The sequence below is a fragment of the Coccinella septempunctata genome, chromosome 7, assembly GCF_907165205.1.
Source record: "Coccinella septempunctata chromosome 7, icCocSept1.1, whole genome shotgun sequence".
Lineage (NCBI taxonomy): Eukaryota > Metazoa > Arthropoda > Insecta > Coleoptera > Coccinellidae > Coccinella > Coccinella septempunctata.
The window spans coordinates 31,832,180-31,842,601 of record NC_058195.1 but is presented as its reverse complement, the minus strand read 5'-3'; the positions used below and the strand labels follow the sequence as shown (position 1 = coordinate 31,842,601).

At 34.6% G+C, this 10,422-nt stretch overlaps 1 long non-coding RNA gene across 1 annotated transcript; it reads left to right on the top strand.

Annotated features, from left to right (window-relative positions):
- Positions 1-877: 877 nt before the first annotated feature.
- LOC123317021 lies at positions 878-2,007 on the top strand. Its single transcript, XR_006538130.1, has 2 exons — positions 878-1,264; positions 1,321-2,007. It is a non-coding gene; the product is annotated as an uncharacterized LOC123317021 (long non-coding RNA).
- Positions 2,008-10,422: the final 8,415 nt, after the last annotated feature.

Below are 10,422 nucleotides of genomic sequence, written 5' to 3'. Positions count from 1 at the left end.
ATATATATATATATATATATATATATATATATATATATATATATATCTTTTGATATAGAGCATTACAATCTTGAACACCAAACAATAATTATAGCATGTGTATGAGATACAGTTTTAGCAGAGGTTAGCGTAACAGGGTACCATACAAATTGGTGTATGATACAAGAGCTTAGGGAAAAACCTCAGTAAAAAAACCCTTTCTCCCCGTGAGAATATACAATATAACTTTGAAAGTGCTCGATCAAGATTCTGAACTAGTTAACTTCAGGGGTGAGGAGATAATAATACGATTAGAATTGAAAAAATGGTCTTGATAATTAACTCATCATATAAATATGCAGCCCCTACTCCATCTATACCAGTTGTGAAAAATAAATATGCAGCCCCTACTCCATCTAAACCAGTTGTGAAGAGAACGTGTAAGAAGCTGGGTGGAAAACTCACCGTGAAGAATAAATTATTCCTAAAATCTATTGGACATGCTATCCAACAACATCTTTAACCTATATCAGCCAGTCAACAATGACGAATCAATCACTAAAGTGGAGACAAGAACATATTTGCCGTTTGTGAAATCTTTCGGCAATAATGATACTATTGAAATAACCATAAATCGAGCTGATACATGGGTCCTTATGCATGATGCAGCTCTCATCATTAAGGGAAAACTTCAAAAAACTGCTGGTAATGGAACTGTTCAATTAGTTTTGAATGGGGGAGCTTTCCTTTTTGACACAATCTCATATGAGTTACATGGAACTGAAGTTGATTCGGTACGAGATCCAGGATTAATAAGTACAATAAAAGGATATCTGTGTTACGATAAAGATTCTGTGAGGGAATTGGAAACAGCTAGTTGGTCATATCCTGATCAAAGATTATAGAGTTAGGAAGATAGGAAACCAAGCGTATACACTTGCTGTAGCGCCACCTGGTGGTTCAATTGTTGTACTAAGATGCCAAGAATGGTTAAAATATTTATTCGACGGCCATTTGGAGAAACATAATTTGACTTTTGTAAGATTTGAAGAAACATGGCCGTTTTGTTTTGGTTCTCTTTCCGCTCGTCGTTTATTTAGTTCATTTAAGTCGTTTATTATTAGAGTTTTTTGTGTATTTACTTAGTGAAAACTTCAAAATCAAAGAAAAATATCTTTGCTCAAAATGTCTTATGGAAACTATTGTATGGTGAGGAACTGTGGAAACTGTAGTACGAAAGATTCTCCGAATATAAGTTTTTTGAATTTACCATAAATATCTGAACGTAAGTATTGAAACTCGTACAATGTGACTCTGATATTGATTGATTTTTATTTTCAGTACTCTGAAGTGAATGGGATTTTCAGTATGTCCAGACATTAACTTGGTGAACTGCAGTAAAAAAGTTTCTCCTGGAATACGTAGAGTCATTATAATTTCTTTGAGGTTGCATCTCCTAAATACTGAGCAGAAAAAAGAAATTTGTTCTCTGATGTACGATGAAATTAGTCTATCTGAAGAGTTGCACTTTGGCGATCACCACGTTGTCTATGCGTAAGTGGTGAGACAAGCTGAGGATGGTATAAAAGAGTAAGTCCAAAACTTCAAGTGAAAAAAACAGAGCAATACAAAGTACTAGAGAAACCAACAGGTCGAATTTGGGAATAATTTTTAAGTTTAAATCTGATTTTCTCAAAACCAAATAAAATGCACTTGTACTCCTAGGCTCTTATACTACAATTTTATACATTAGAATAGATACACGTATTTCAATTTAGCACTGAATTTTATCATTTATAGCTGGATATATGTATTATTAGGTTGATATGCAATTCATGTTATTAGTGAAGTTATTTGCATTTTGGAGTTGACTTGTTATTCTTACATATCTTTACCGATATACAGGTTACACCTATGTAAATTTGTTTTTAATTGTGGTTCTGAAAATTCTGTAACTAATATGTAAAAGAATTCTTGAGATATGTTGTATCGAATATTTGTTCATATTAATTTCTGATAAAAATTTTACAAATTCAACTGATTCTATTAATTGGAAAAAAAATGTATTGTGTAGAAATTACACCTTTGATATATAACATTTCACCATGTTCTGTTGTGTCCTATATTCAGAGCTCAATTATTTGTGTACAAGATGTTTTCAAAGGTGAATGATTTTCACCAATTGTACCTTCCGTTAAAAAAAAAGCCTGACCTTTGAATACACCATGTACAATCTTCAATTTTGTCAAATTTTTCTATATATTTCAAATAAAAAGTATAGCAAATCTAACACAGTATTTCATTAATATTAATTGATTCACAACAATGTTTAGATGAAAAAAACATCTTGATCACAAAACAAAGGCCTATTCTTGTTTTGTCGCTCAGGATGTTTCTTCTGGTTTCGACCAAGTCTACTCGAATTCAATAAAAGGAATAGAATTCGAATTTCGCGCCCTTTTATCGAGGAACAGAATTCGAATTTCGCGCCCTTCAATTATGAAATAGAAAACTGTCATTCAACAGTTTGAGAGCACGATTCCAGCGCCACCTGATTGTCAATTGTGTGCAACACAGGCCAAAACGTATACGCTTTTTAGTACTAGCGATATGAGGCGGTTTCCTATCTTCCTAACTCTATAATCTTTGATCCTGATGATCCTAAAATAAACGCGTAACCGGCGTTTATAGCAGGCACAAACTACGCTGCTTCGGCGATTGTCGTAGGTAGCTGCTAGGGTTCATTAACCTACCTGATGAGTCCGACCCTAGCAGTGGGACGAAACAATCACCCCAAGAGCACGCCATTCTTCAAATGGCGTGAACTCACCCCAGCACATACCGCCAAAGTTCAATTCTAGAAATGTCTTCTCACTTGATTTCGTTTTTTTTTTCACTACGAACATACAAGACGGTCCAAACTACTGGATAATCTTGACAGTACTCAAGTGTACAAGTGTTAAAGGATTACGTCTAATCTCTATTCTGGTGATAATGAAGAGGGAATTGTTAAAAAAATTTTTGCTGAAAAATAGCGATATTGGAGTTTTGAATGTCATAGCTCCGTCAATATTTGCACTATTCATTTTTGATAGAGTTAATTTGGAAAGTCTTCTCAAGTACTTCAAAAAAGGTCCTTCAAATTTTTGCCGAATTCGTCTTTGTTTTTCTACTATTTGATGTTGAACGTTTAATATTCAGTAGTTTGCGAATTCATACTCAACATAGATAAGTCATATCTCGGTTCATATTGCATTCAGATAGTTCGTTAACAGCTAGTTTATTTTGTTCTTTATTAGGCTACAATTTTGTTTATAACACGTTTTTCGATAAAGCTCATAGTTTTTCATTTATTCGTGAAAACCCGTTCGAAAACGTGGCTTTTTCAGGTGAAAAATCTTAGGTTTCAATCGCAAATAACTCGAAAACTATTGATTCTACAGAAAAAACTTTTCGATACATTTTTGCTCAAATTAAATACCCTTTACTACTTCAGAGGGTTATTTCAACTCTACTGCTTCAGTAATTTAGTTTGTTTATAAATAAATAAATAACAAAAGAAGCAGCAATTATTTTTGGGTAAAGTTTGTCAAAAAAAGTACAAAAAATAATTTGCCGCAAAAATTTATTTTTTTCATAGATGTTCCCTGGGTTCCTAGGTATAAACCTTACGGCGCTCCGCGTACGTCGTCGGTCGCGGGCAGCGGGTGTTCAGGGAGACCACCGCCTAATGAGTACCACTCACGAGTCGTTTCCTCGGGACTATCGAGGAATACCCATCATAAGTCCCCGTGTGTGGCCGACCAGCCCCTATCATCGGCATCCCCAACATCTGGGGATTTCTCGTACTCGGGCGACCGAGTGATATTCATTGATGCTACACCCGAATAAGGTTCCTAGTCCCGAAAGGTTCTGCCCCGTGTGTGGCCGACCTAGCATAGCCTAGCATCATATCGCCAGATGGGATCCTCTTCGGCATCGATGCTCTATCTGATAGTCCCGAGAAAACGCCTCGTGAGTATTACCCATAAAAGAACACCCGGGGCTTTCAAGTGATACGACTCCTACGTCTGATGCGATTGTTCGCATTGCGGTTACCGAACCATTAGAAAGAGATGGGTTGCCCCAAATCTTAACTCTGGCTCTCAATGCGATACACTTTTCGTCGTATTTCGGTATCTAATTGGTACCACTCACAAGGCGTTTTCTCGGGACTATCAAGTAGAGCATCGATGCCGAAGAGGATCCCATCTGGCGATATGATGCTAGGCTATGCTAGGTCGGCCACACACGGGGCTTCTACTCGGGACTAGGAACCTTATTCGAGTGTAGCATCAATGAATATCACTCGGTCGCCCGAGCACGAGAAATCATCAGATGTTGGGTCGATAGTAGGGGCTGGTCGGCCACGCACGGGGACTTTGATGGGTAGTCTTCGATAGTCCCGAGAATACGCCTCGTGAGTGATACCCATAAGGGGCCCTTCCATCAGGTCTTTTAGAGTTCACTGGCCAAAAGAAAATTTGGTCCGACAATGGCCGTAAATTTGTCAATGCTGCTCACTGAGGTTTCTCAATTTTTACAGGAAAAATATAGCGAAATCCATAATAATGTATTGAACAAATCCATTACATGGAAATTTATTCCTCCCTATTCACCACATTCTGGAGGGATATGGGAAGCAGGCGTTAAATCTACCCAACTACTTTTGAATGAATTTGTACCCTTTTTGCTAGAATTGAGGAGGTATTGAACAGCCGACCCATGTGCCCACTGTCTTCCGATCTTTCTGAATCCGTAAATTGTTTAACCCACGGACATTTCTGGTAGGTGCGCTGTTATTATTCACACCAGAACCAGGAATCATATACGGAGATGAGAAAACACACCTTAAACGATGGCAGCATCATCGCTCAACAATTTTGCAACATGGCAAATGGCAAAATGACAAACCATATCCTTCGGTGGGAGATTTAGTCTCCATAAAAGATTTAAATTCAAGCCCTGCCACTTGGCATCGCACGAATTGATAAATTATTTCCCGGACCTGATGGCATTGCTCGAGTTGCAATCTTCAAGACGTCAACAGGCACTAAACGAGATCAGAACAGAGCTGTCGAGAATTAATATAATAAAATTTTTCTTTTAGTATTTTATTTCTTTATGTTTAGTTATGATTCCGTAAAATTACGTTAATTTTAGGTGATCGGTTTGTTCACACCATGTGAACGCTATGAAATTCAATTGAAATTTCAGCATCTTCAATTCTCTATTTGAAATCTCCGCTAATTCATTTCGGTTCAATAGCGACTGAATAAATATTAATAACAGCTGTGAGATTCGTTATCCCCTCACCTCTCCTAATAAAGATTGAAAACGCACGCATATTTCAATCTCGTGAATATTTAGTATGAATTTTTGCGTGAAGAACGAGAGATTGTCATGTGCGTTTCCATCATTGTTTTCATTTAACGAAATTGTCAGTTTTCTCAACTTCGGAAAATCGATTTTGCAGTTTGCATTTTCCAAGTGAAATTGAACTCAGTCAAAGGACAGTATTTTAGTTTTGTTATTAAGAATTTCACTCAAAACCACTGTGTGCGGGGTTTTTTTCGCCTTCGTCAGTGGCGTGCATGATGAATACCACAAGGGCAATTGAAGTTGCATTAACAAGTTACAGCATTTCAGCAGAAGGATCTTCCACCTCCGTACAGTTTGTTTAGCTCGATAAATATGTTTCTGGGGCGTGGGTACAGCTATAGGATCCATTTCTTCATCGGTTCATCCACATAAGGGTAAGAAATTGCGATTTTTGATAATAATTTCATTGGTCCTTATTCGTGAAATGTTGGGATTCTCCCTCTTTTCTTCAAATAAATATACAGTCCACTTTTTTCATGAATCTATAAGAAAAAATGTAATAACACTATTGTTCATAAGGTTGAATCACTTCAAAGTTCGGCTGGTATCTGTTTGTTGACTCCGTTGATTTGTGGTTTTGGTTTGCTATAAATTCTTATTCCTCTTTTCAATTCTTCTTCGATAAGAGCTGGAAACCTGGAACCTTTGTCTACCGTAAACAATTTTTAGAGGGCTTCTATGTTATAATGAGTCTCTATTTTCAAATACTAAGAGATTGTAGAACTGGAGAGATTTCATTGAAGAAGGGAATGATCAAAATCTTAATCAACTGTTCAACAACTTTGACATCAGAAGGCTAAACTAGATCGACTTGTGATCCTGTTATAATTATTACTGGGATCGATCACACGCGTCTATAGAGATCTTTAGAAGGCTGTGAAACAATGAAACAGAACATTACTAAAAATAGTGGTTCATTAATTTTTATATGCACGTGGAAATAAGCTAATTATAGAAAATAAAAAATAAACTCTTTTCTGTAATGAAATATATTATGCATATAGAGAAAAAACATGCAAATGGAAATCACATGCATGCATGAGAATTAAAGCATACTGACAAAAAATTAATTCAAAGAACTAAAAAGACATATACTTCATTCAAATTTATTTTAGCAGTCGGTTGGCCATGAAATAATTTTCTCAAGTTTTTGTAACTAGAACGGAGTTAGGTTGGCACTCATGAAATGTCGTTAATGTCATAACGCCGTTGCCACAACTTATATCAATTTTTATTACGAAAATGCCGAAAATGATTGAAAAAAGCGACAGGGTTTCAGGAAGTGCTATTTAGAATTCAGGTCCGCTCATTCAAATAGTTATACCCTGATATTCTATAATATACAATACGTCAGACGGTAGCCAACATATTCAATGTAAGAGAATTTATATAATGTTTCATCTGAATCTAAACGACTTATATTCCAGCTCAATATTTCCACAATCAGAAAGATTGTGAATGAAGAATGAAAAGAATGACAAAGAATTTCCTTCCATTGGGAGACCCAAAAAAGTGGTGGCATTTCAGAATTTATTGTTTGAGTGAATTAATGCGAAAAGTTTACTAGAGGATTTTCGATAAATGTCATCGGAGAATAAGTTCCCTAAAATGGATTTTTCTATTTTTCATTTGAGTTGTCCTATGCAATGTAAATGTCTTAAGGTACTAATAAATACCTATAATTATTATTATTACATCAATGTATTATATTAAGATGAATAGCCACAAATACGCGCAAGTTACCCTGTCTTGTTTATTCATGTGAAATTTTTGTTCAAAGGTGAAGTTCATCTTAACTTGAAACTTCCTTCAATTCCTTTTACTTATATTGATGCAAGATGACTTTTGGTGAAGAATTTAACATTCTTGTAATTATCTGTTAATTCCTTCGGGAGATACCCATTCCCAACCACTGCATTATATGCATTTCATCTTCGAGTTAATATTTTTGAAATCTACAAATGATGTAAGCCAAAGAAGATAACGAACATCAACTCTCCTCAAGCTAGTGCATATTATGATATTATACTGATCTCTTGTATTTTCCATGCAAATAACTGGATTTGGTATGACTTCAATCAGTTTTATACAAACTTCAATTATATTCGTCACATATTTTCCGAAGAGATTCGACATTGTGATAAAATGCGTAATAACAGAAATTTTTACGTAGAACGGGCAACATAGCGTTGATTTAAAACCCAAAAATGTTTTGACAAGCTTCATAACCCCACATTTTCGTACTATACAGAGTGAAATGTGTCAAATTTCCATGGCCAACCGACTGCTAAAATAAAAGTGAATGAAGTATAGTTACATAGTTTTTATTTTGTGTTTCATTAATTTTGCATAACTCATTCCGGATCAGTAAATTAATAAATGTCACTTTCATCTTCACTACCTTCCATATTTAAATATATCACTGAAGTTAGGTATATCTTACCTATCAAATTGTGTTCAAATAGTGTTTTCCAGCGTGTAATTTATTCATCTGTAGCATTGGCCCATATATATTATTATTTCATTATTATTATTATAGTGCCATCGCTTCCCACATGATTCCTGTAGTATTATTTTGTTATACTCCATATTTGTATATGTTCGATGGAATTGAAAATACAATGGAAGTGAAAGAAGTATACAGGCCCGTGTGTTCATTTCTGCAAAATAATAATAGAAATTAAAACAAATCAATTCCAATATAAATTTTGATTACCTATTCACTATATCCAACAACTGCATCCTCAAATGGGTTTCAAAATATGGAATACCATTATTTTTCTACCTTTCTTTGAATTCAACTTATTATTCCAAATCGTAGGACCTCCTCTGAGTTTTTGAGAGGTTTTCTCAAATAATTCTAAGAAATTTTCTTCATTCGTCTCTCTATGTTAATCACCTTTATGAATTTTAGACCAGAATACAATTTCTGGACGAATATCTATGACAAACATTACTCATTAGTCCAATCATAGGATAATACAGGGTGTTTCCAAATCAGACGAGAACCTTGGAGGAGGTGTTAGTATCACTTATTTGCTGTCGTTTTGAGCCGTATTTATTGATAACCAAAAATCAACAGTATCCGAGATATTTGAGTTATTTTGTTTTTCTCACTTTTCTTCATTTTTCGTCAATTTTTTCTACATTGACCAAGTTTGATTATAATTTTGGATTATTTTCTTCAGAAAAAGATATGACACGTATGAAAATAGCAAAACTATCCTGTATTAGATGTTGAAAAAGCATTGGTATGATTTAAAATTTGGTATATGAAGAAAAGAAAAATCAATTTCTAATATCAGTTTGCCTGCAACTTTCGAATTTCAAAATTCATGTATGAAAAAATGATTTTAAAAACTTGCTAAATTCCTTCTTCATTCCCTAAAAAAGTTTTCGTTAAAATGCAGTCACTAGATTCGTTGCAGCAGATTTTTTTATAAACAACCTTTTGAATCTCTAATACGAAAAATTGTGAATGAGTAATCAGGATAGTTTTCCTTTTTTCATACGTATCATATATTTTTTTGATGAAAATAATCAAAAATTATAATAAAACTTGGTCAACGTAGAAAAAATTGACGATCATCTTTTTTAGACATTTGAAACTTTTAGTTAGTTATGAAATAATACGGCGCAGTAATGTGACCTAGCTCGTTGACGCAGTTCAGTGATTCAGATCCACACAAAGTGATTTTACTTAGGGCGATTCGGTTCATTCTCATTTTCTATATTTTATTTGCACAAATAGCGATTTAAAGGTAAGTGAACAACAAGTTCTTTGAATAAGTTTAATGATCATGTATTTGTTTCCCCTGTAAATACTTAATTGCTAAAGGAATTTAAGATTTATGATTCTGAGCCTAACCTCTAAAAGTTTGTGGAACTCGTGTCTAGTTTAATTGCTTATAAAATAGTATTCAAAGACACGAGATACCAGATATTTTCAAATATTATCTGAAATAGATAGGTAATACATATTTTTCACGTTGTTTTGGATGGTTATGTGTTGGGCACCTGACTGTAAACATTATAATGTTAAAGACTCCTGTAGGTTCTTTGCATTCCCTACTGATAAAAAGCTGCGAAACAGGTGGATTAAGCTTGTGAGGTAATAACTGTGAACTTTCTTATCATATAATCTAATATCTGACCATCCAGCATCTCTATTTTCATTAATTTTAGACGAGATGTTGAACCAGGACACGGCGCACGTTTGTGCTCATGCCATTTTCCAGAAGGAAAAAAAGAAAACGATCCTGTGATATTTTCTTATAATAGAGAAAAAAAATTCGAATTTTCATCAACTGAAAAAAAAGGAAAAAGAGCTCCAGTTTGCACCGCAGTGACAACAGAATCCAGTGAAGATGAAGCGGAATTGCCTGTTGAGTAAGATCAGCAAAGAGACTTTATTAAGTCCATATTAATTTTATATTTTACAGAATTACTTCTGAACCAGGACCTTCTAGGTCGTCCGTACCATCTCCCTCAACAGCTCTCTTGGAAGCAGAAAATTATTTTCTACGAAAAGAGATACAGAAACTTAAGAGCGAAGAAAGAGGTGGACCTTTCACTTTCAGAGAAATTGAGAATAATGATGGCCTATGTAGACTATATACCGGATTACCCAGAAGCCAAAGTTTTATGGCATTATTCAAATTATTGGAAAATATTCCAATAACTTATTATCTTGGCTGGACTGTGAAAAAGGTTCCAAAAATTGACCAACTGCTCATGTGCTCAATGAAACTTAGGCAAAACTATCCCCATGAGGACTTGGCTCACAGATTTAGAGTATCTCAAGCAACTGTTACTAATATTTTCATCAATTGGATGTATTTACCCTTTTTTGTTTACTTTGTATACTTTTATTTGATTTTGAAGGGTTTACAAAAACGGACAGTGCCCTTTTTCAAATTTATAAAATTACATGACAAAAACAAAAACAAATAATAGATTTATGATTCATTGGAACAAGTAGCTGAGGTTATGTTTCAATCTTTTCTTCTTCTTATGTTGGAC